The sequence below is a fragment of the Eptesicus fuscus genome, chromosome 18 (assembly GCF_027574615.1).
Source record: "Eptesicus fuscus isolate TK198812 chromosome 18, DD_ASM_mEF_20220401, whole genome shotgun sequence".
Lineage (NCBI taxonomy): Eukaryota > Metazoa > Chordata > Mammalia > Chiroptera > Vespertilionidae > Eptesicus > Eptesicus fuscus.
The window spans coordinates 33,588,261-33,611,945 of record NC_072490.1 but is presented as its reverse complement, the minus strand read 5'-3'; the positions used below and the strand labels follow the sequence as shown (position 1 = coordinate 33,611,945).

Genomic DNA, 23,685 nt, shown 5'->3' with positions numbered 1-23,685 from the left:
CGGCCAGGACCTGAGCCACAGGAGAAGCCCATAACTCTCTGACGACAGAATGAACAGACTTTCAATTCTCGGTTTTCAGATGTTTACAGGGTTTCTCCAAACTTCCCCTGACGTCAAGTTATTTTCACTAGGCCTTTGCCCCACTCAGCAGGGCTGGAAAGGGGTGTGCAAACGTGTGAAGGTCTCAATGGACTGGAAAGGCCACAGGGAAAACAAAAGGTCTGCAACCTGGAACCTTAAAAAGCAGGGGCTATTGTGTCTATGTGAGAGGATGGATGTCAGCTAAGCCTATGTGGTCATCATCTCACAATCTAGGTAAGTCAAACATGCTGTACATCTACCTTAAACTTACACAGGGATGTACGTCAATTATTTCTCAATAAAACTCGAAATGAAAACTCACCGAATTTTAATGTAATTTATATGTTCACATATTAGTCTCGCCCCGTTAGACTGTATAATTCTTTAATTTATCTTCTTTAAAAAGTTGGGGGCAGCCCTTCTCCCCAGAAGCACCCAGCAGGCCCAGTGCTCGGCCATGACACTTTCAGGCCTGGCCACACAGAGATCAGCTGGCCCAGGGAAGGTCTCAGATGTGGAGGAATCAGTGCCTAGAAGCAGTCCCCCCACCACCCCCAGCCGGGGACCTCCCACAGCGTCAGCCTTCCTAATTTTCTCTTTTAGGGTGAGAGGCTTCACTGAGTATCTGGACTGTTTAACCCTAAATTATCCCTGAAAGCACTTCATTACGGGTATTAAGACACATTAATATGAAATATTTGCGCCCTAGCCAGTTTGGCTCAGTGGATAGAGCGTCAGCCCACGGGCTGAAGAGTCCTGGGTTGGATTCTGGTCAAGAGCACATAGTTCGGTTGTAGGCTCGATCCCCAGCCCTGGTTAGGGCGCGCGTGGGAGGCAACCAATCGATATGTCTCTCTCACATCGATGTTTCTCTCTCTGTCTCTCCCCCTTCCTTCTACTCTCTCTAAAAAATCAATGGAAAAATATCCTTGGAAGAGGATTAAAAAAATAAGAAGAAATATTTGCATCAAGCTTTTTAATATACCAAACTGCTTTCTCCTATATGGGCCAGTTAACCCAGTGGGCATCACAGTCCCCATTTTACAGTCGGGTCAACTGAGGCCCAACAGGAGATGGGACTTGTGGGAGGCCACACAGCCAGGATGCAGCCGAGCAGGGATTCTTCTCTAGGCAATGCCAGGAAAGGAAGGGTGGTGCTGAGAGGAGCAGAGGCCTGACATCTCAAGGAGCTGTGTGACCTTGGGCAGGTCACTGCACCTCTCTGAGCCTCTGGGGGCAGGATGGATGGGAAGGTGGAGGCAGACGGGGTCATGAGAAGGAGGGCTGGCTCCCATTCCCAGACCACCTCCCTTCTCTACCTGAGACAAGACCCCGTCTCCTGCTTACACACTGACTGAGTTTTGGGGGCCTCTGTCCCATTTTGCAATCACAATTGGTTTGTGTAATCATTTGTCTCTCCCCTCCTGCCTTGTTCCCCATTCTATCGCCACCGCCCAGCACTGTGCCTGGTATACAGAGGGAGCTCAATAAAAACGGAGTAAATGAATAAATGACTCAGTTCCTTCAGGTGTGAGACCATCACAGGGCAGGAGAGGGTCTCGAGCAGCGGTCGCCAACCTTTCGGACCGGTGGTCCGTGGACCACTGGTTGGCGACCGCTGGTCTAGAGGGAATAAACCAGGAAGGGCAGCAGGGGCCTCCTGGGTAGCAGCCCAGGGAAGGAGAGGGCAGGTGGGGAGCCCAAAAGCCCACCACGCCTGTCTCCTTCTCGGCGTGCCCCAGTGGCATCACCAGTCACCTCTTTGAGCCCGGCGTCTTCACGCATAAAGCAGGGAACATTGTAGCCTTCTCACAGGCTGTCTCAGCTCAGAGGAGTTAAGTTCTGGGGCATGTTAGGCGCTCAGGAAGCATCTCTATGTCAGAACTGGACTTCGTAAACCAACTAGGCTGACACGTTGGTGCCTGGATGAGGAGACAGAGGCCCAAGGCAGCAGCGTCTTAGAGTCTCAGAGCAAAGAGGGCCAGGGCCGGGGCGACAGCCACTGTCACGAGATTCATGGGGACAGTCTGAAACTTCGAGAAGCAGTTCGTCATAGTTCCTGGGAATGACCGAGTGACCTCCCTGGGCTGTTGGATAAATGAGGCTGCAGAGGTAAACTTGTCAGATTTCGCAAACACTGCACGGGACACACTTAGACTAAAAAACATGACTCATTGTTTATCTAAAATGTGAATTTAACTGGGCGCCCTGCATTTTATCTGGCAACCTAATCCACAATATCTGGATGTGTTACACACACACACACACACACACCCAAACTAACACAAAAGAGGAGACCCAGGAAATAAGAGGAATTGAATACTCTAGCCGCCTGGTCTGAAACCTCCACCTGAGTAAAATGAAAATGCTCCTTTCCTTCTCCCCACCCAGGAAGCCTCGCCCTGGTGGCTGCACAGACATTTCACCATCCTCCTGGCTCCTCCGTTTGCACATTTTTTCCAAAGCAGGTGTCCACGCCAAAGACGTCATGTCACGTTAGCATCACATTCCACCTTCTCCCACGCTGACCCTGGACAGACATTGCCAACGGATCTTGCCATCCTTCTCACTGATCAGGACCCAGCCCGAGATTCCTCATTGGAACCCAGTCTCTCTCTGGGCCCCAGTCACCTAGGGAACAAGAGAAAGACCTCATGTGTGAGAGATGGTCAGGGCAGACAGGACACCCAGAAAAAGACTAAAAACAGCAAGACAAGCAGAGGCTCACAGCACCACTCGACCCTGAAAAATATGAATAAGAGCCACATCCCCCTCACTATGGCAACACGACAGCCCTGATGGGACTGCACGGAGCAGGAGCTCAGGATGATGTGAGAAGACGGCAGGATTTGGGGGTCAGAGAGCACCCACAAATGTGCAAGGTGAAGTGGGAGCTGAGTCAGGGCTGGGAATGAGGGGCAGAGGAGCAGGCGACCCCAAACTACCCATGGCTGTTCCTAGGGACAAAGGCAGGAGGGTGAGAGTGCTTTTTGGCGCCACTGAGCTGCCAGGCTGAGGTGGGGGCCAGCCCTCTTGTCCCTTTTACAGTCAACACCCAGCTCAGGGAGGGAGACCCCTCCCACCCGAGTACCCAGCTCCTGAAAGCAAAGCTGTGTTTTCCAGGGGAAGGTCAGCAGCCACCCTGAGGAAATGGGTCCAGACCCACGTTTCAGGCGAGCACACCAGGTGCTGCGAGAGGCTCTGAGGCCCTTCCCTCGCTGGGTCTGAATAAGACTGTGAAACTACATAAAAAGAGGTTCTATGGAAAGTCACCTCATCGGGTGATCTGACCACAAATTCACATCCCAGGCCTATAACTTCCTTTAGCAGAAGTTTTTTAAGCAAGCCCTGTCCATTGTTAGCACACCTCTGAAATGCCTAAAGAGCAACCCTCTTTTCCAGACCCCTCAAAGGTGCAATCACCTCAAGGGAGCACAGCATCTTAACTACCCTGTACCTTGCTTTCTCGGACCTTGATGTAATCTTCCTTAAGGTCCCTCCTGAACTCCAAATGCATGAAATAAACTGCAACACTGCCGTTCTCAGGAGCATCTGAAATGTGCTTCCCAGCACTGATGTCAGTTTGGCTCAAATAAAATCTTAGGTGAATTCTTTATAGCTTTGGACATTCTCACATCGACATGACCGAGGGTACCCTCCCTGAGGGGTGCCCCGAGAGCGAAACCCCAGGCCCAGAGGCTACCAGCAGCCCCAGGAGGCTCCTACTTTTGTGAGCCTGAGTTTCTGGACACAGATGGGAATAGCTTTCAAAAACTTCTCTCAGGTTTCAGCATGGGAAGCGCTGGTCTCTGAAAGGCCCTGTCAGTCTCTGAAAAAAGCCTCTGTGATGAAGTGATTTATAATAAGAAGCATATATTTAATCTTCATCCCGATTCGTGGCACGGAGCTCTAAAAATCCCCGGAATTTGCTCTGGAGATCAGTTCCGGGTATCTTCTGTTATGTTAATGAGGCAATTGGTAGAAGGTGGCCTAGGATGGGGGCAGGTTGCTTGGAGAACCACTGTGATTTGAGGGTTGGAACTTTCAGTCCCACTCACAGGATCTATGGCGGAGGGAGAGGAGCTGGAGGTTGAACCAATGGCCAATGGCTAATGATTTCATCTGTCATGCCCATGCTAGGAAACCTCCATAAAAAAACAACAATCGGATGAAAAAAAAAAAAGAAAAGAAAAGGATGGGTTCGAACAGCTTCCGGGTTGGTGACTCCGGGAAAGTGGCGTGCTTGGCGAGCGTGGAAGCCCTGTGCTCCTTCCCCACACCTTGCCCTGGGCATCCCTTCCCTCCTGCTCCTCCTGAGTGACAGCCTGTTATAATAAACAAGTGATCTGGTAAGTGAAGTGTCTCTCTGAGTCTTGTGAGTCACTCTAGCAAAATAGAACCAAGGAGGAGGTCATGGGAACCTCCCATCTATAGCCAGTTGGGTCTTAGGTGACAACCTGGACTTGCAATTGGTGTGTGAAGGGGGAGGGGCACTGAGCCCTTAATATGTGGAATCTGACACTGTCACCAGACAGACGGCATCAGAACTGAGTTCAATGATAGGACGCCCACCTGTGTGGGAGAAGTGCGTGGCGGTGTGGGAAAACCCACACATTCGAATTGTAACCGCTTTCCTTGAAGAAGTCTCTGAGTGATCCCTTGCTAACATACACCAAAGGAATCTTCTCTCCACCTGAGACCCATGCTCTCCTGACACAGGTGCAACCAGAAAGGGAGGCGCCAGACTGCCCTGTCATTCAGAGGCCCCGCCACCCAGAGGCCCCACCTCCCAGCAGCTGCTGTGTAGGAGACTACACGCCAGAGATGTGTGGCTGACCTCGAGTTGGCCACTGCCCTCTTGTGCCTCAAATTTCTCACCTGTTACGTGAGGATAGTAATAACGCTCTAAGATAATATAAGTATTAGAGATAAAATACATTTTTGAGAATTGCAAAGGGCTATTATTGGCCATATATTCAGACTACCATATATTTCTGAACTAGAAGCATCAGAAATAGTTACAATAATGGTAGCAATAGGAATTGCAATTATAATAACTACCATTTATTGAGTAACTGCTAAGTGTCCGTCACTGTACTGAGAACTTTCATAGTTTTTCTTCCCTGATTCTCACAACAACCAGAGAAGAGAGATTCTACATCATTCTATATCACGCCTCCTTTGACAGAGGACTCGGGGGCCCAGAGAAGTTCACTGACATGCCCTGAGTCCCACAGTGAGGTAGAGACCAAATGACATTTACACCCAGACTCATTGGACATTAACCACACCTCACCTCTCTCGAAACAGTGTGTTCGTCAATCTCTGAGTGTGGCCCATTATTCATAGCATTTCCTGTTTACCGAGTTTTTATTTTCTTCCCCAAATGAGGAAGCTAGCAGACTGGGGGCTACTAGTCTGGATGGATTGTTTTAAATCCTCTGCTCCCTAAAGCCTTGAAGGCAGGGACTCCCCAGGGAGGTGCCACCACTTGATGTCTTGGGGCTGTCATTTAGGGTAATTTCTGGAGGGTCGAAAATTTGGTGACACTGGTGCCCAGCATCTTACAAATACACAGTCCCTTTAGGGTAGCAATTCCAATGTGCTGACCAGACCCATGTGTAGTATGTTCACGGCATTTGGTTTGGCAAGATGAAAAAGTCCCGGAGATTGGTTGCACAACACTGAATATACTTAACACTGACAAACTGTACACTTAAAAATGGTTAGGATGGCAAATTTTATGTTATGTGTATTTTACCACAATTAAAATTAGCATGGAAGGAAAAAAAAAAAGATGTTCTCAGCAGAGTGCTTTATAAGAAAGAGAAACTGCAAAAGGCCAATCCCTCATCACTAGGGGATTAATTAACCAACTGATTTACCCAACAAATGAAAACCAATCTGAACAGAGTCAACAAACTAGGGGCCCTGGGCCAGATCCAACACTTTTGTTTTTGTAAATAAAGTTTTACTGACACAAAGCTACACCCATCATTTGCATGTTGGCTTTGCATTCTAGCTACCATAGCAGAGGTGAGAACCCTTAAGAAGTTTGTGGACCCCTCACTTAAAAGACCCAAGACCCAGAAAAATGATCAGAAATATGTGGAGGGGGGAGAGAGGGGAGCAGGGAGAAGTTGGCTCCCAAGCACAGCCACACTGAGCGTTCAATTTTGAAAGAACATTTTAAATTTTAAGATCATATATGGGCTATATGGTAGGCAGTCACACAGACAGGAGCAGAGCAAAGAGGAAGAGCCAGGTACAGAAGGTCACCTGGGTGCCTAGCAACAGGCAAAACTGGGAAAACTAGGACCTCGCCCCGAGGGCAATCTTTCCTCCCTAGCATATCGCTGGTCATGAGGTTCGGACCGTCCCCTGACCTTTCCTCGCCTGGCATGTCGCCAGTCATGCGGTAGACCCCCTTGGAGGAGGAATAGGGGCTAAAGAGTGGCTTCATTCGACTCCCATGCAGGCCCTTGCACAACACTCCCTTGAGCATTAACCCCTAGGAATAGGAATAACATCTAGGCCTCAGTTGTGTTCCAGCTCCAGGCCCAGAGGAGCAGTAAAAACCAGACAAGCGATGCCATGGCTGACATCAGGGCCAGCACGAGGGGAGCCTGTCCCCGCTCACCAAGCACGCCACTTTCCCAGAGAAAGGACTAATGACCCCCTGCCCTGGTGCCAGCTAGTAAGCGGAGAACGTGACCCTGAAAGGACATACCTGCAGAGCTGGTGAATCTTCCATTGAGATCCTCTCCAGGGACCTCCCCTAAAATCCCCACCCTAAAAGCCCTTAGGACAGAGCACCCAATGCCGCTCTCGGCACGGAGCACACGGGCCCTTCCCCACCCTCTTTCCCCAGGCGACTTTTCCTGGTCTCTCTTTTTCCTAAGCTCCCAGGCCCTTTGTAACTTGCTCCTGAGCCCACACAGCTGAGATGGCTCCCATCTTCTACCTCTGTGACTTTCTAAATAAACTTCCTCTTGAGTCTTGGCTCTGAATTCTTTCTTAGCCAGAACGCAAGTACCCAGGTCGCTGGATAGAGGTCTGGTCTGACGCCACTGGCCTAACACCTGGTGCCCGTCTCCCAGTCAGCAGCTCTCTCTGGATGGTGGAAATTGGGATACGTTTTATTTTCTCCTTTTGACTTTCCTGTGCTCTCCAAATGTTCTGCATTAAAGATATTACTTCCCAACGCTATAAAAAGTGACAATTGTGTGACTCGATGGAAGTGTTAGCTAGCAGTACTATGGCAACCAACACTGTAATACAAATGTATCACATCACACGTGCACCTTAAACTTACACAATGTTTTCCTATGCCAAATCTGTCTCAACTTTTAAGTCAGGGAACAAACAATAAATACCTGTCTCATTGCCTTGGCCCATAGAGGTAGCTAGTGTTGACTCTGCGGCTTTTAACAATCACAGGTCTTAATACTAACAGCCTCTCCCGGCCAACTTACAACCTGAAGGGTAGGGAGAAGGCCTCATGGGAATTCTCCTAACAGGTTCCCCTCTTGCTAAAATTACCGGACACCCAGGTGGGTGGCTCTGATTTTCAGCTGGGGTGGGGTGGGGTTGCTCTAGGCCTCAGTTGTGTTTCAGCTCCAGGCCCAGAGGAGCAGTAAAGCCGGCGGCGGGGGAGGGGGAGGCCTTTTTTCTGCCAAGGGCCATTTGGATATTTATATCATTCCCTGGCCATACAAAATTATCAACTTAAAAATTAGCCTGCTATATCTGGTCAAACATTTAATTAATTCACCCTTAATGCCTTGGCAGGGCCAGACCAAATGATTCTGCAGGCCTTATTCGGCCCGCAGGCCGGACGGTCCTCACCCCAGCTCTAGGACATCGTGCCAGGGAGGTAAAAAGTGAAAATGTATGGGGGTTCTTGGAACTGATTTGGTTAGGCTGCTGAGGGCTTCAAAGTCCCACTGTGATGACCATTACCCCTGAGCCCGCACTCGCTGTTTCTGTAACCCTCCTGGGTGCTGTTATTGTTTCGCGTTACAGATTACAGGTGGGGAATCAATCGGAGGCTCAGAAGCTCAGTGACTCTCCCCTCAAGCTCACACAGCTGGCACAGGGTGGAGTCAGGATTCGAACCAGGAACTGTCTGGCTCTCCACCTCCTTGGGCTCTCCACTACATGGGTTGCCCCGTCAGGAGTAAGTATTTTGGCTGGCTCATTAGTAACTCAGAGTCCCACAGCATCTTCTCTTGGCTGCGCACAACCCCGTGAGAGTCTCGTAAGCGATTATCAGCTGTTTTCTCAGATGGGAACCTGGAGGTCACAGTGAGGAGGGCTGCTACCTAGTAAGGCTCAGACCTCAGGGATGACAGCTTCTGTCCTCTAAAGATACCCTCCTCCAAATCCCATGTTGCCTGTCATGTCAAAAGTAAACCCAGGTGGGCTGCTTGGAGGAGGCATCAGGCAGGCCTGAGATCAAACCCACCTGTCAGCCTCAATTGCTTTCCTATAAAATGAGCTCTCACCCGGTGTGGATGGGTCAGCAAGCTTCGGAAGAGAGGAACAGTGGCTGGCTTCTATCTGTTTATTTCCTAAAAAGTCACCAGCCCTGCTGGGGGCCAGGCCCCTAGCACAATATTCTCTCTATCTGAAAGCAGAACTCACATTCCAGCTTCTCAACAGCAGGCACCTGGCTTCCTGCTGCCTTGGGCTACTCATTAACCAGGACTGGGCCTCAGGAAGGGGCTGAAGTGGGAGTCTGCTCCCAGCCTGGGGGAGGGATCCGGGAAGGCAGCGCTGGATGATGTTGGCACTGGGGTCAGATCAACCGGGCTTCAAATCCTTCCTCGCCATGTGACCCTGGGCGTAGTCAATTCACCTCTCTAAGCCTCAGCTTCCCTGTCTGTATAGGGAGACAATGCCTGCGTCCACTTCACAGGACTACTGTGAGGCATGCGTGAGCCGGTCAAGTGCCTAGCAGTGATCTGGAACAAGCACTCAATAAATGCTATCTGTCATTTTTACAAAAAGAATAACAGCACCCAAGTCGCAGGACTGTTGTAGGTTAAAATGTGCCTCTCAGCACCATATTCAGCTGTTAAGGAGTTAAACGTCAGGGAGTATTCTTACTGGCATTTATGATGTTTACGGTGATGATTCTGGAGGTGATATGGAGTGGGACAATCCCATGCCTACTTGGCAGCTGGTCAGAGAGGTGTCCTGAGCCACTAGGGATATGACTGCCTGACTGTCCACCTCTAATGTCACAGCATGAAGAACAGGTCTCCATGGGGTCAAGTGGACTGTGGCAGAGCACCCGGGTTGGGGAGTCTTGGTGACAAGGACAGAATCAGGTCCACCACTGGCAGTATCAGGCCAAGGGTCTTTGGGCCTTTTCTCCTAGTCTTGGCTTCCTAGGTCACCCCAAATCAACCACATCCCAACTCTGGACCAGTGGGAGCTTGGTGAGGGGCCATTACCTCCCTTTCCCTCCCCATGCCCACCCCCGCCAGGAGAAATTGCTGCCCAGGAAGCCAGGATTTTCCAATTCCAGAGCAGAATCTACCAGTGGGTCATGAAATCAACTTAGAGAATCAGGGCTATCGTTTTTCTACAAGAAACTAGGAGAGAACAGAGCCCCGAAGACGGTGAGGACATGAGTTATTATTTTTGAAACTGTGGTTTCAGTTTCATGCGTGTGGACGTGTGTGAGCACATGCGGCATCCTGTCGTAAAATGTATTTCTTATTGACTGTCACAACTACAAGACTCTGAAAGCCCCGACAGCAAGATCGTTTTACATCGAGGTAAATAAGGCAACTGCAAAAAAACTGAGTCAGGCTCCTGCCCCATTAACCCCCTTTAGAAACAGTGTCGTGATCCTGAACTGAGGGGGGGGGGGGGGGGAAGCTTCTGTACATGTCAGGATACGATCAACAAAAGCTAGATGTCCTTAAGGTCTGTAGATTAGATAACAGAACTGTGTCAGTATTAAACGCCCTGGGTTGATAATTATGTGTGCTTACATAAAAGAGCGAATGGCCTTGTTCTTACGAAACACACGCCGAAGGATTAGTTAGGGGTAAAGGGGCATCTTGACTGTAAAACCCCCAATGATTCAGCAAAAAGAGAGAGAAAGAGAGAGAGAGAGAGGGAATATTAAAGGGACTATTTTTATACCATAGAGAGAAAAAGATGAAGCCAAAGTGGCACATGTTGACAATGGGAAAAATCTAAGTGAAGGGTATATGGGAATTCACGGTAATATTCTTGCAACGTTTCGGAAGGGTTTCAATTTTTTAAAAATAAAAAGTTTCATGAAGAGAAAACTGGGATAGCAGCTCCGATTCCTGGAGCATCCTGTCTGTGCCGGCAGCCAAGTGGATCACCCTTTCACTCGAGTCCAACCCCAATCCTCAGAATCAGCTCAGCGAGGACCCCTCGCTCGGAGCACCCGCAGGCCCAGTGCTCGGCCATGACACTTCTTGCAGCACCCCAAGACAGACCACTGCTCGGTGGCAGAGCCAGGATGGGAACTAGGCCAGGACTCCAAAATCGGTGCTTGGTGCATTTGCAGGGCTGCCTCCCTGGCACAGGCTGGCACAGGTAGCCAACCCGGGCGATGGACCTGCCACCCAGAGGTGACAACGTGTGGATAAGGTCCCACGGCCCGGGTCTGTCTCCTCCTCTCAGAGCCTGGAGGAAACACCACGCTCCTAGGCACCACACCTGGGGTCCCTGCCGAGCTGGTGAAACCCATCGCCGTGGGGAGAGTTCAATGCCACTTACGTTTGGAGGCTCCTCAGAAAGGGCTGCTGTTCCGGACCTATCACAATGAGAGGAAGCAAAGAAGGAAAGATCTGGTCAGGTTGTGACTTGTGACTAGACACAGGACTCAGTCTTCTTCCAGGTGTGACCACCCAACTCACACACGCTAGGAAGGGCCCCCACCAACACGCAGTGGGGACAGAAAACTGGGGTGCTGGGGCGCCCCTGCACACTCACATGCTCACACACAGACACACTTGCTCACACACCCCTCTCCTGGATGCAGTGTCCCTGAAACTGTCCGCAGGTAGCCTGTGCTGGGAGGAGCAGATGGCCCAGCCCAGCGTTGGGAGGAGATGGTTCTTCTTGCTGCCTAAGCTGTACCCCCCACCTCCAGCCCCGACCCAAATGCCCACACTCCTGTGAGCACCCCACCAGCCCAGTCATGTGCCCAGGTCTGGGACTGGCTGTTTGCTGCCAGCAAGGGGACATGCCAAGGTTAGATAGATGAGCTGCAAGGCTCTGGGGACCCCAGATTCTTGGGAAATACTTATCAACTGTTTAGAGGCTCTGAGATTCATGTGCCAAGAAAATCTGTTGAACTTTGCTGAGCCCAGCAGTCCCCAAACGTGACTGACCACCAGCTGGAATGCTCTCCTGGTTTGCTGGAATACAAAAGTGCAGAAATCCAGGAAATGGTTCCTCAACAACTAAGATCTTACATTTAAGTGGAAAGGCAGAGGGCCTCCAGGCCGGGGGCTTCCCATTCTTCATGCGTTTGCAGCCCGACCCTTACATCCTCTTCCTCAGCCTCAGAAAAGGTCCCAGAAGTCTAGAGAGCTCCCTGTCCCCCAGATTAGACAACCGCATTGCTATGTTAGGGCCCCCACAGTCAAGGCATTGAGAACACAGTGGTGAACAAGACAGCCGAGGTCCCATAGGGCCTGGAACCCATGGTAAAGGCCAACATGTGACAACGATGTCATGGAGCCTTTATTTTCTGCGTGGACACATGTGAAGGCTGGGGCGGATTAGTAATGTCTCCAACTCATGTCGGGGGTGGAAGTGGCAATGTGCACCTTGCTTATGCTGGACAATATCAAGGGAAGAGGGACAAAGGGAAAGATGAAGGCGGCATGCTGAGTGCACAATCACAAGAACAGCAGTGAGGGAACCGGAGGAAGGAGAGTGTAACTCACGCTGGGGTGAGACCTTAGCAGTGGCATGAAGCCGGCCCAGCTCAGAGAGGAGAATAAGAATGGCACTAAATCCCTACCGGGTCAGCGGACTGGCAACCAGGCCCCTTCTTCTAGGGACAGCCCACATAAATCCCACTGGGAGACCCACACATGCCTGCTCTCAGCCTATGGCGTTCTGGGTGGGCTAACCCCACTTCCCACTTTCAGGGGTGGGCATGTGAGCCAGGCCTCGTCCATCAGAGGGGCTGTCACAATTGGCTCAAGGACAGGCACATGACCAAGCCTGGACAATGACAGTGATGACAGGAGTTATGCTAAAAATATTGGGGGAAAAGAAGGCTCTTTCTAAGCTGAGATAGCTATGGGACGGGGGACACCCTGCAGCTGGGAGCACCCCAAGGAGAATGGAACCGACAGAGGAGGGATATGGAGCCCAGAAATGGAGAGAAAGGGGTCCCAATAACAGCTCACAACACCTGGATCCAGCCATGCCTGAAGCATGACCCTGGGGCTTTCAGGTAAAGGAGCAAATGTGTGTGTTTTTGTTGTTGTTTTATAAGTTAGTTTGAACTGATTTCTGCCACTTGCAACCCTAAGAATGGAGACCTATGCCCTGCTTTGAAATGTGCTGGGTAATTTCATGCATGCCTCCTTCTCTGACACTCAGGGCATCAGAAAAGTGGGGTACAGATGGAATGACATCTGAGGTCCCCCTATAATGTGCCCCTATAGCGGTGTTACTCTAGCTACCAAGAGAGCCTATTGCGAAGGTTGGGACTGCGTACGTACCTTCCCCGGGCCAGAGAAATCCGCCCTTCTCAAAGCGAGGCCCGGAGGGCTTGTTAACACGGAGCTGGGCCCACCCCAGGGGTGAGTTAGCATTCTAACAAGCTCCCAGGTGAAGATGACTGCTGGTCCAGTGACCACATTTTGAGGACCTAGATTCTAAATCTATTCTACTCTTCCTGGTAGCTTGGGGCAGGTGCCCGTGCAAAATAAAGCCCCAGCCGGGCAGGAGACCAAGGTCGCTCGGTCTTCAAAGCAGACCCCCAGTTAAGGAAAGTGCCTGTGTGCTTTGAGGATGAGCCAGTCTTTAAACAACGAAAGTACCAGGTCCCAGCTGACGACCATTCCATTGCCCATCCTTCTGGCCAGCCCTCCACCCTGGCATGTATCTAAGTATTGGGGAGGCTGTAAGGGACATGGAGCCTCCTTGGGCTCAGCAGGCTCTTCCAGGAGCCGTGAGCATCCCCCAGCGGCTCTCGGCACCAGGCAGCCTGCCAGCACCAAATCCCGCTGCGGGCCTGGGCCTGACACACTGCCTGGGCTGCCTGCTGTCAGCACGGCCTGGCGGGCCCTGGGCTCTCCCTGATTTACATCCGACTTGGCTGCCTTTAAAAGCCTCCTGTGGCTTTTGGACCAGGGACACTGTTCAGTAGAAAAGGGCTTCCCCACCAGCATCCTTTCCAAGGTGGCACTGGCCCAGAGGGTCTGGCCTGGCTCAGCTGCCTCCCAGCTGTGTGACCTTGGGCGAGTTACCTGCTCACTCTGGGGCCCCAGCTTTTCATGTGCATAAGGGGAATAATGGTATCTTTTGTGGTGATTAGAGAAATGATGCTTACAAGGCCCGGAGCCTGGTCTTCAGAGGCAGCGGGGACCCCACCGCTGTGACTTATCTCCTTGACTCAGAGCGGTCCCAGACCAGCAGCACTGGCGTCGCCTGGGAGCTGGTTAGCTATGCAGAATCTCAGGCCCCATCTTAGTCCTTCTGCATGGAAAGGAGCATTTTAACAAGATCCCGGGTGAGGTCTACAGCTTCCAAGTCTGAGGGGCCCAGGGATGTTATTACTGTGGTTGCAGCACCCCAAGACAGAGCCGAGCCAGGGGTGGGGCTGGGGGCGGCAGGCAGGTGTCAGAGGTGATGAAATGCTGAGGGAACAAAAATTCTCCGATGTCTCTCATCCTCCCCTGACCCCTGTGATGGCTCAGAGAGGGGAAGAGACAAGGGCGAGGTGTGCCCTACAATGAGACTTAGTGAGGAGGTTCGGATCCCAGGATCCAGCCAAGGTAACAAAATTTACTGAAAACATTCCAGGTCCCAGATTTGGGGCTTTCAGCAGAGTCTGGCTGCCTCTGTTCCTCTCCACAAAAGGCTGAACCTTTTGCATGCAAGGAGGCAAGTTTAATGGCCCTCTGCCTGGAGCGAGCTGCCCCGAACTCCCAGCAGAGACTGGCAAAGGGGCTGCCCTGGAAGGTTTGTGCCACAGCCTGGGGGGAGGAGTGTGGAGCCGCCTGGATTTCCCAGCTCTAGCCTAGAACTGCCCTAGGAAAGCGCTAAGGGTCCCCCTTCGAGGGCTGTGGATGGAAAGGCTACGGAGCTGAAGTTCCTGAATCACTTCCCCTCCACTTCCACTGGGTTCCACCTGCAACACACGGCCATACCTGCCATACCTGCCATTCCTCCAGGGCCAGAGCCAGCACACTGCAGGGTGGGGGAGGGCGCTGCCCTGCCGGCTGCGGTCACAGAAACCAGATGACCAGATGCAGATGCAAAAACATCCCATGCTGAAAAATATCGGCTCAAATTGATAAACTCTGTGTTGACAGCACAGAACAGACCTGTGGACAAGAGCTGCCTCTGGAAGACCATGCTGTCATGATCGATACCGTTTTTTTCCCAGGCCTGGAACGCTAATCCTTTTGAAACAGCCCACACCTTCCACTGGTGAGAAGTGGAAGACAGAAACGAATTCTGCTCAGTACCATTGGAGAGAGGCTGGCAGGTTTGGGCGGGGGAGAGGGTGTTCTTTTTCTTTTTTCTTTCTTTCTTTCTTTCTTTCTTTCTTTCTTTCTTTCTTTCTTTCTTTCTTTCTTTCTTTTTCTTTGAAGGTCTGCTCTAATCTATATTCTTCTGCCAAAGGTAGAAGAAACCCCACCTGTTCCCCAAGGAAATGTGTTTTACGAAAAGCCCGTGCCACAGCTCTGCTCAGAGCATCTCGAACTCCAGGCCCCAAATCGGGAGGGTCCTTTCAGAGGAGGACTAAGACATCTTGAAAACCTACAGGACGACAATAGCATCCTTAAAGGGACCCAACCAGAGTAGCACCCCACGCAGTGATGACAGGTGCTCCCCAACAGAGAAGAGAAAGGGTGTTTCCCCCTTTTACTCAGCAGGTGTTTTCCCCAAAAACACGAAGATTCCTTACAAATTAGTAGTGAGGACCAGAGAAGAGAAAGGACTCGCCCTGATCACACCACAAGCCAGCAGCCAAGGCCCCCCAAACCCTGGAGTCCCGGAGCCCCCGTGATAATTCATTGAATTACTTTGTGCTCAGCTCTACGAGGGCATGGTTTGGTCTGTCTTGGTGACCTGCCACATCGCCAGGGCCTAGAACGAATAAATATTGGTTGCATGGCTGCACAGTGATGGGTGCATTGCATTTCCAAGCCTGGACCCACTCGGATGTTTAAACTACAGGCTCTCATTTCAGGGTTCAGGGAATCAGAGGGATTCTGTGTGTGTGTGAGTGTGTGCTGAGGACCCCCTGCACACCAGGCCCTATGCTGGAGCATCCTCCCCGGCCCTCCTCTCTGTCCCCCCAAGTCCCATGGATAGATTAAAGGCAAGACCACAGAGACCTGAACTCTGCCTTACAGGGGGGCTCAGAGCAGGGTGAAGTTGTAACCTTTTTGAGTGCTTACTATGTGTGTCAGGCATCGTTAAGGGGTTCGAGGAAAGCTTCCTGAAGTAGGTGGCAGTACAGAGAGATGCCCAGGAGGCATGGAGGCTGGTGAGGAGGCTACTGTCTTGAGCTGTGGTTACATTTACCCAGACATGAGATACCAGGTGCCGTCTGGTAATAGATGAATGTCCTTGACTTCATGGGCTGAGTGCCCCATGAGGGCGGAGCCATCATCATCTCCGGGTGCCGATCGGCTACACCGGCCCCGTCCTGTGCCCTCCACCCACTAAGCAGGTCTCTGCTGATGCCCACCAGCCAGCTTCACCCCTCCACCCCAACCAGGCAGCGGGCAGCCTGGCCCACAGGGTTAAGGTCTTTCTGCTGGAAAGGGGATGGTGAAACATGGCATGAATTCACTCATCACTTTTATTTTGTGCAAAGAAAAGCCATGGTGTAGGTGGGATTCTCCGAGCTGGTTGGAGTGACCCTGCGGCGATGTGGCCCAAGACGCCACTTAATGGGGGGAGGCTGAAGCTCAGAGGAGCCAAGGAGGACCCAAGGTGAGCAGAACCAGAAGTCAGCTCTCCTGCCCTTCGGCCCAGGCCTGCTCGGACACCTATTGGCCCTCTCACAACTGCCTCAATTCTACTCCACAGGGGCCAGAGCTGCCCACCAGGAGCCAGGCTCCATGCTCCTCCCCACGCAGGTGTGCCTGCTTTCCAGGAACCCCCATCCCAGCTTCCGTAGGTGTCTCCTGAGCAGCCAAGCGCTAAGGAATCTTTCAGATCTTTATGGCTTTGCGCCCTCTTACCCCCTTTCCCATTTCGCTGCGATAAGATCAGGATCTGAGAGTCTTGGCAATGGCCATTGAAAGTTTGAGAATGAAAGTTTGAGACTGAGATAAAACAGCCCTCAAATTCACCTGTTTTACATAATCACGGAGAGGCAGGTGGGGCTGGGGGAAGAACCAGAGGTTTGTGAACAATGGGCCTTTTGATGGCCCATCTTTCAGAGCTGATCTATGTCTCATTCAGACCTCAGTCTCCTCATCCCTAAAGTGGGTGGGCAGGGAAGGTTAACTCCATAATCCGAAAGTCCCCATACTCCCCAGCCAAATGGCCCACCCTCCCTCAAAACTTCCCAGGCATTCCTTGACATAAACTGTTCATTAACTCTTCTTGATAGAGATCTCCTCCCTCCCACGAGGCTGTGAGCTACTTGAGCACAGGGGCTGTTTGGTTTATTTAACCCTGTCCCCATGGCCAGGGCACTATGCCTGGCACCCAGTAGGTGCTCAATAAACATTAGAACACACGGACTCTGGTTCCAACACTCCTCCCCATTTCCCAGCTGTGTGAGCTGGGGCCAGCCATTTTTCTGAGACTGGAAGAACTCGTCCAAAAGATGGAGATACGAACCCCGAGTCAGGTACAGGGCTTAAAATGCAGCCAGGGTGATAAGGCGGAGTGTGTGCTCAGTAAGTATCGGTTCCTTCCCACCTGAGAATGCTGAATGGCCTCAGGTGGCTTCACTGCCCACCATCAGGGCAAGTTCAAAGTCACTGGGTTGGGAGCATTTCATTCACTGAGGTGGTGGCACTCGGGCTGATTAAGGCAGGCCAGTCTAGGTCAGTGGTTCCCAAATGCTCACTGGCTGTTCAGAAGGGCCTGGCAGATCTGTATGTTCTGGAAAGCAGTGTTTCTACAATGGTCTGTGGTTTGACTAGAGTACGTGGCAGAGCCAAGAACAGCACGATGCCATTTTCGAAACAAAACCAAACCACATCTACCTCAGATCCCAAATAATACAGATTCTAAATAACATTAGATAGAAGAGGCAACGAATACTGATCTGGAAAGTAATAAAAAGGAGCATATGTCCATATAGACATCTGAGGGATACAGTTAAAGCTGTAGGAAGAGGAAAATGTATAACCTGAAAGGCCTTAATTGTTATAAAAAGAGAAATAGATAATAGATTGTCAGTCAGATGTATTAATATCTTTAAGGATCGCTTTGAGCTTACACAGTTTTGTATTGCTTAAGGTATTGTTTTTTTATAATTGAAAGAGATCCCTTTGACAGTTTCCCACTCCTAGAAAAGTGAAAATATATATCCACAAAAAGACTTGTATATCAATGATCATAGAAGCTTTATTCCAAATCGCCCCAAACTGAAAACACCCCAAATGTCAACGAAAGAATGGATAAATAAACTGGTGCATCCATACAACGAAATACTACTCAGCGATAAAAGGAATGAACTACTGATACACACTGAACAGCATGGCTGGATCTCAAAAACATCAGGCAGAAAGAATCCAGACGCAAAAGAGTCTACGCCATTCAAGGCCATTCTAGGCTTAGCCAAACCTATGTGTGGTGATAGAAATCAAAACTGGTTCCCTTTGGGAGGGAAGGGCACAGATACCTTTCCGGGGGAACTGGAAATGCTTGGTATCTTGATCTGGGTGGTGGTTACACAGGTGTAACCACCTGTGTAATTCGCCAAAACTCATCAAACTGTAACAAAATCTTTGCATTTCACTGCATGTAAATTATATCTCGACTTAAAAAAAATTTTTTTTTTTAATCACGAGAAATATTTTTAAAATATAGATTCCCAGGATCCACCCTCAGAGATTTTGATTCAGTATCCAGGCTGGGCCTAGAAATATGCATTTGTGAAAAGTAATTCAGGTAATTCTGATACATGACTAGAATTATTACTGCTGGCCCCTGTCCCCTACAACTCCACCCCCCCCCCGCCCCCTTTTATTGTTTTGAGTGATTTGTGTGTTGGTTTTTACAAGAGAGCTGGTTGATCACCAAGCTTTAGAAACATAACCATTTTCATTCTCTCTGCCCTCTCCCACCACCCCTGAACCCTGCCCCTCAGCTCGGGTTTCCAAATGAAGCCTCTGACCAGGTGAGATGAGAAGGGAAACCCCAAAGCCCCGTCTAGGACAGACATACTTCACCCTAAAGAGGCCAGGGCTGCACGCTCCCAGGGAGGTCTGAGCCAGTAAGTTAATGGCCTGTGTACCTGTTAAACAGCATGTCCAGGCCTTCACCCTGTGTTTACAAAAAAGAGCTCAGGGCAAAATTCACTGGCATAGAAAATGCTTTGTGCCCTGACCAACAGTTACTGGGCCATCCTTGGTTTTCTACACCTCAGCCTAATTCCTCACTCACCATCAGGGGTCTCCCAGGCTCGGGGGTTTAACTGGCTTCTCCACCGCTGTCCCTAAATCCAATCTGATGCCATTTCTATCTCAGCGGCTCTCAGAATAAAGGCCAAGCCCTTTACCTAGCACTCAAGGCCCTCCACCAGTTCTCTCCAGCTAGGTCCCTGAGACCTAGGTCCCTAGGTCTCACCTACTGTGCCCTCTGCCGGTTAACACTAGCCCATCCTGTTCCTCCATTCTGATGCCAACTCCAAAATCACCTCCTCTAGGAAACTGAAGTTCCACCTGCCTACAACCCTGCCATCAATGCACACTGAGTCCTCACTGCCCCCCATGGTCATAGCAGCTGCCACACTGTCCTTTCTCACCCGCCGCCCCCCCCCCCCCCCCGCCCCGCCTCTATGAGCTCCTCGAAAGCCAGTGCCTCACCAGAATTAACCTTAGCAAGGCTTATTAACCAACTAAATGAGACGCATTTAAAAAGAGCTCTCATTCACATTAGAAGGCCACTGAGCATTTCCACATCCACCGCTCCTCCCCAGATCCCATTAATTCACACAAACACTTGGGCCAAGGTAAGTTGGCCAGTGCAGAGGAGTGAGCTATAGCTCCAAAGAATCTGAGTCTCACTTGTGACCTTCTGCAGAAATTGGGGATCAGCCCACACCAACCGGGGTAACCCCGGGGCTCCAAAAACAGCCCTAATTCTCACCGAGACCCTCTCCAGCTGCAGCCAAGCTGCATTCCAGGGGCTCCTTTTAATTTATTTTTCGGCTCTTTTCTACATACAGGAAAATGTTCAGTGATCCAAGTGTCTTATTTCGGGACCTTTGGAAAGACTTTCAGGTAAGTACAGTTCCCAAGCCCCTTAACAAGTTGACAGGTGGAAAATTGGAGTTAGACAATGCCACCCATGGGGTCCAAACTGCGTAGGAAAAGTGGCAGGGCGCCCAGAGGAGGTACAGAGAAGGGGAAATGGATAACCAGGGACAGAATCGAGGTGCCAGTGAGTTCCACACACTCACCCTCCAACCCTGAGGACTGGGGCACCTTTGACTCTTGTTTTCCCCAGTCCTGGCCCAATTTCAACTCCCCAAGATATTGGTTCCTCAAACTCCACAGAGCCAAAACTCACAGCTGGCCAAGGGAACCTAATCCTACCACTGTCCGGTCACCCTGCTGTCCTCAGGGTGGCTCTCAGTTTGCTCATCTGCAAAATAGGCACTACCCACCAGGGCCTCCCAACGCTGCCCGCAGATGTGACCCCATCGCAGCAGGACGAGCTGGAAGAGAAGGGTCGGGGGAGGCTGACTGAAACTGTGTCACAGGTCAGTACAAGGGTATTCCTGAAGGGCAAACGCTTGAGGAGGCACCTTAGCCTTATCACATACCACAGTGACCCGGGACCTTGTGGCACCTCTAATTAGCAGCTCTGAAGCCTGGCTCAGCTTTCCAGCTTACCTCGGGCTTATTCAGCCTCATCTCCCTCAATCCCCTCAAGGACACAGTGCAGCTGGCACTGACGTCCTTGCTGCCTTAGGCCCAGGGAATCACCCAAGGTCACAGGCCAACTAAGACAGTACTTGAACTCAGCTCCCTAGGGACAAGCCCCTGCCTCGCAGATTCTGCTTACCTCAGAACATTCTACTCCATTTTACAGATGAGTTAACTGAGGCCCCAAAAAAGGTTGCCCAAGGTCAAGTGGGGGCTGAGCCAGGCCTAGGACCTCTAGTCACTTTACCAATCCCACCCTGTGGTGGGTACTCATCAGCCAGTGCCCTCAGGCTCCATCTAATCCCCGTTTCCAACACCATCCTGATGAAATCTGTCCTTCCCCACTCCACCCCCATACCTCTTCATGCCCACCCCGCACTCCCTGAACGACTCCCTGGTTGAGAGGGAGGCAGGCGGTTGCTAAGTGCTCACCCGCGCTCTCTCTCATAAAAATAAACTCCTTCTGGCTAGGATACTCTGGATGAGATCCCCTCCCTTCCAGCCAAGAAAAAATTTAAAAGAAATTTTAAAAGATCTCCTCCATGACATTTATTTGAACGTCAGCAGTGCCGAAGCGTGGGCCAATTTACCAAAGTCCAAATGGAGCCACGCACCACTAAACCTCAAAATCTCAGCCTGAAGACCCTCCGTTTAAGCCTCTGGGCTGTTGCTGAGCTGATTTATGTCACCAGGCAGGAAATGGGGGCCCGGGCTGCCTCCCAAGCCTCTGGGGCTGGTCCTGGGGAAGGCCAAGATCTGGCAGAGGCCTGGCAGTGACCAAAATAGCCAGGCTGGTGGCCCGCGGAGCACACGCCTCCCTCTGGGTGCCCAGGAAGGCGGCCCACAGGTCCTCTCTCCCGTCCAGGCTAAAGCTTTGGGGCTGTGGATTCTCTGAGATTCTCTCTGGCTTCCCTAGTGGGAGCCATAGCACCTCCTGCCCCAAAGAGGAACCCCCAGAAGGAAGGGAAAAAGTCAAGAGGAGTGTCTTGCTGTCCCTGCCCATGGCCCTCTTGGCCTCCAGCTGTCCCTCCAGACCGCTGGACATTGGCACTGCCACCTGCACGCCACACTCGGGCATTACCCTTGGAGCCAGGCCGCCCTATCACCTCTCCCCACTCAGTGCCTGCCCTGAAGAACCAGCTCCTCTGTTCAGCTCTCTAGAAACCAGAGACACTCCCTCAGGTACAGCAGAGGACACACAAGTCCTGCAACCAGGGACCCAGAGACATAGCCACACTTGGGGACACACACGTGCACAGGCAGGTACTTGAAGACACAGTTACACACACACACACACACACACACACGTTCTCACCCACCCTCTCGCGCGCACGCCCGCGCACACCCACACGTTCTCACAGACACACACCAAGACACACAAGTGCACACGTTAGAAGACACAACCACACTCAGGTATCACAGACACACCAGAATACGCTCACACACACACACACACACACACAGCCCCGGACACAGAGAATAGCAGACATACATTGGGTCACACAGCGCATGCTGCTGGGGACATGGAGAAACAGCCACCCTCAGAAACACACACACACAGGGACGCGGAGATACATACAGACGCCCAGTGAGCCTGAGACGCCGACACACACACCTGCCGCGCGCACTGGAAGCCCGAGCCCTTTCGCCAGGGAAACAATAACAGCCCTGCCAGCAGGTCTGAGCAGGCGACCCTCCATGCCTCCCTCGGTGGTGAAAGGGGCGCCAGAATGGGGGACACTGGGCGGGGAGGAGGTCGGGACTAGATGGAGCGCGGGGACCAGGTGGGGGCTCCGGGCGACCGGCTCCCTCTCCCGCGGGTACCTGGGGCGGCCGCGGCGCTGCACTCCCTTCCACTCGCCGGGGACTGCCCGCCGGCTGGGTCTCTGGCCCGCGGGGTCCGCGCTCCGCGCTCCTCGGTGTGGCCGGGTGTCCGAGCTCGCAGTCCTCAGGGCTCGGCGACGGCAAGCGAGCCGGACTGCAACCAGGGCCCGAAGCTCGGCGCTGGCGGCGGCGCGAAGGAAGCAGTAATTTATAAGCGGCTTCTTCCTGACCTCGCGTGTCTGTTGTCTGAGCAGGCAGCTCTCAGCATCACCCATCCTGCTGGGTGGAAAAATACCAGCTTGGCCGGGCCGGGGGCGGGCCCGGGGGCGGGCCCGGGGCGGGGCCGCGGCGCCCTGCCCCTCCCCACACGCGGACACACACATATGTACAGGCGCGCGCGCACGCACACACACACACACACACACACACACACATACACACTCCACACGCGCACGCGCGCACGGGCTCGGACACACAAAGAGCCTGGGTTCGCCGAGCGCGCGCGCTCACACCGCGGGCGGTGGTCGAGCACTCGGCCAGTCGCTTCCCCCATTACAGCGCGTTTTTCAGGAAACCCTTACTCTACAACCCCTGGTGCCAAGTGGTACAGCCGGGCCTCAGCCCCTTCCTGCCAGGAGAGGCCCCCAACCTCGACTCTGTGCGGCTCCTCGACTCGGTCCAGCCTCCGAACCCCAGCACTCGCTCATCCACCTGGCTCCTGGGAGGAGCCTGCGCTTCCTCGAGTGGCAAAGTCCAAACCACTCCACTGCGTCCTCCCCGGCGACCATCCAGGTTCAGAGCCTTGATATGCTCCTTCCAGAAATGGACACAGCAGCCTTCCCTTGCTGCCTCCCCCAGGCATGAGGGCGACCTGAGATTGTGATGTGAAGCCTGCAAAGAGCTCCAGGATGCCAGCTGGGTGATCTTGGGGTGGTGTTACTCGGGCTCTCTGTGCCTTGACTTCCTGATCGGTAAAATGGAAATAAAAATAGGAGAACTTATCTCCTCTGGGTGCTGTGAAGATCCGAGGTTAACAATGTAAAGCAATCAGAACAGCACCAGGCACTTAAGTGCCAAGCAAGTGTCAGCTACTGCGACTATTTTTAAATGAAAATGGGGAATGTGCCATTATTCTTGTCCTTATTTGCATGAGCGGGTCCTCGGAGACCATTTTCCAAAACCAGGCCCTGGCTGAGCATGAGGGGGAAGTGCTGTGTGACTTCCAGCAAGGTCTTTTCCCTCTCCAAGCCGTTTTCTTCTCTCTCCTTCCCTCTCCTTCCCTCTCTGCACTGGGAACTGTGTGGAAAGCTCCTGGATCCTTCCACCTTAGGCTGAGAATAAAGGAAAAAAATACCGAGCAGGCCCTGCAAGACAACCATCCCCCACGTCAGACCTGGCCCAGCCGGAGCCCACTGCCTGGGGGAGCGCCATAGCACCCTATTCCTGAGCAGCCGCAGAGATGGACCAG

The 23,685-nt window shown here is 52.0% G+C and overlaps 1 protein-coding gene across 3 annotated transcripts in view; it reads right to left on the bottom strand.

Moving 5' to 3' along the window:
* SLC6A6 (solute carrier family 6 member 6) overlaps window positions 1-22,488 on the bottom strand; it is a 74,658-nt gene extending 52,170 nt beyond the window's left edge. For 2 of the 3 annotated variants that reach the window (XM_028127968.2, XM_054729825.1), the window contains exons 1-2: window positions 22,218-22,488; window positions 10,852-10,888 (exon numbers count right to left, since the gene is read on the bottom strand). The gene's annotated coding sequence lies outside the window, so the exon portion shown is untranslated. The remainder of the gene's footprint in view (window positions 1-10,851; window positions 10,889-22,217) is intronic. The other variant, XM_008152429.3, reaches the window with a different exon arrangement.
* Window positions 22,489-23,685: the final 1,197 nt, after the last annotated feature.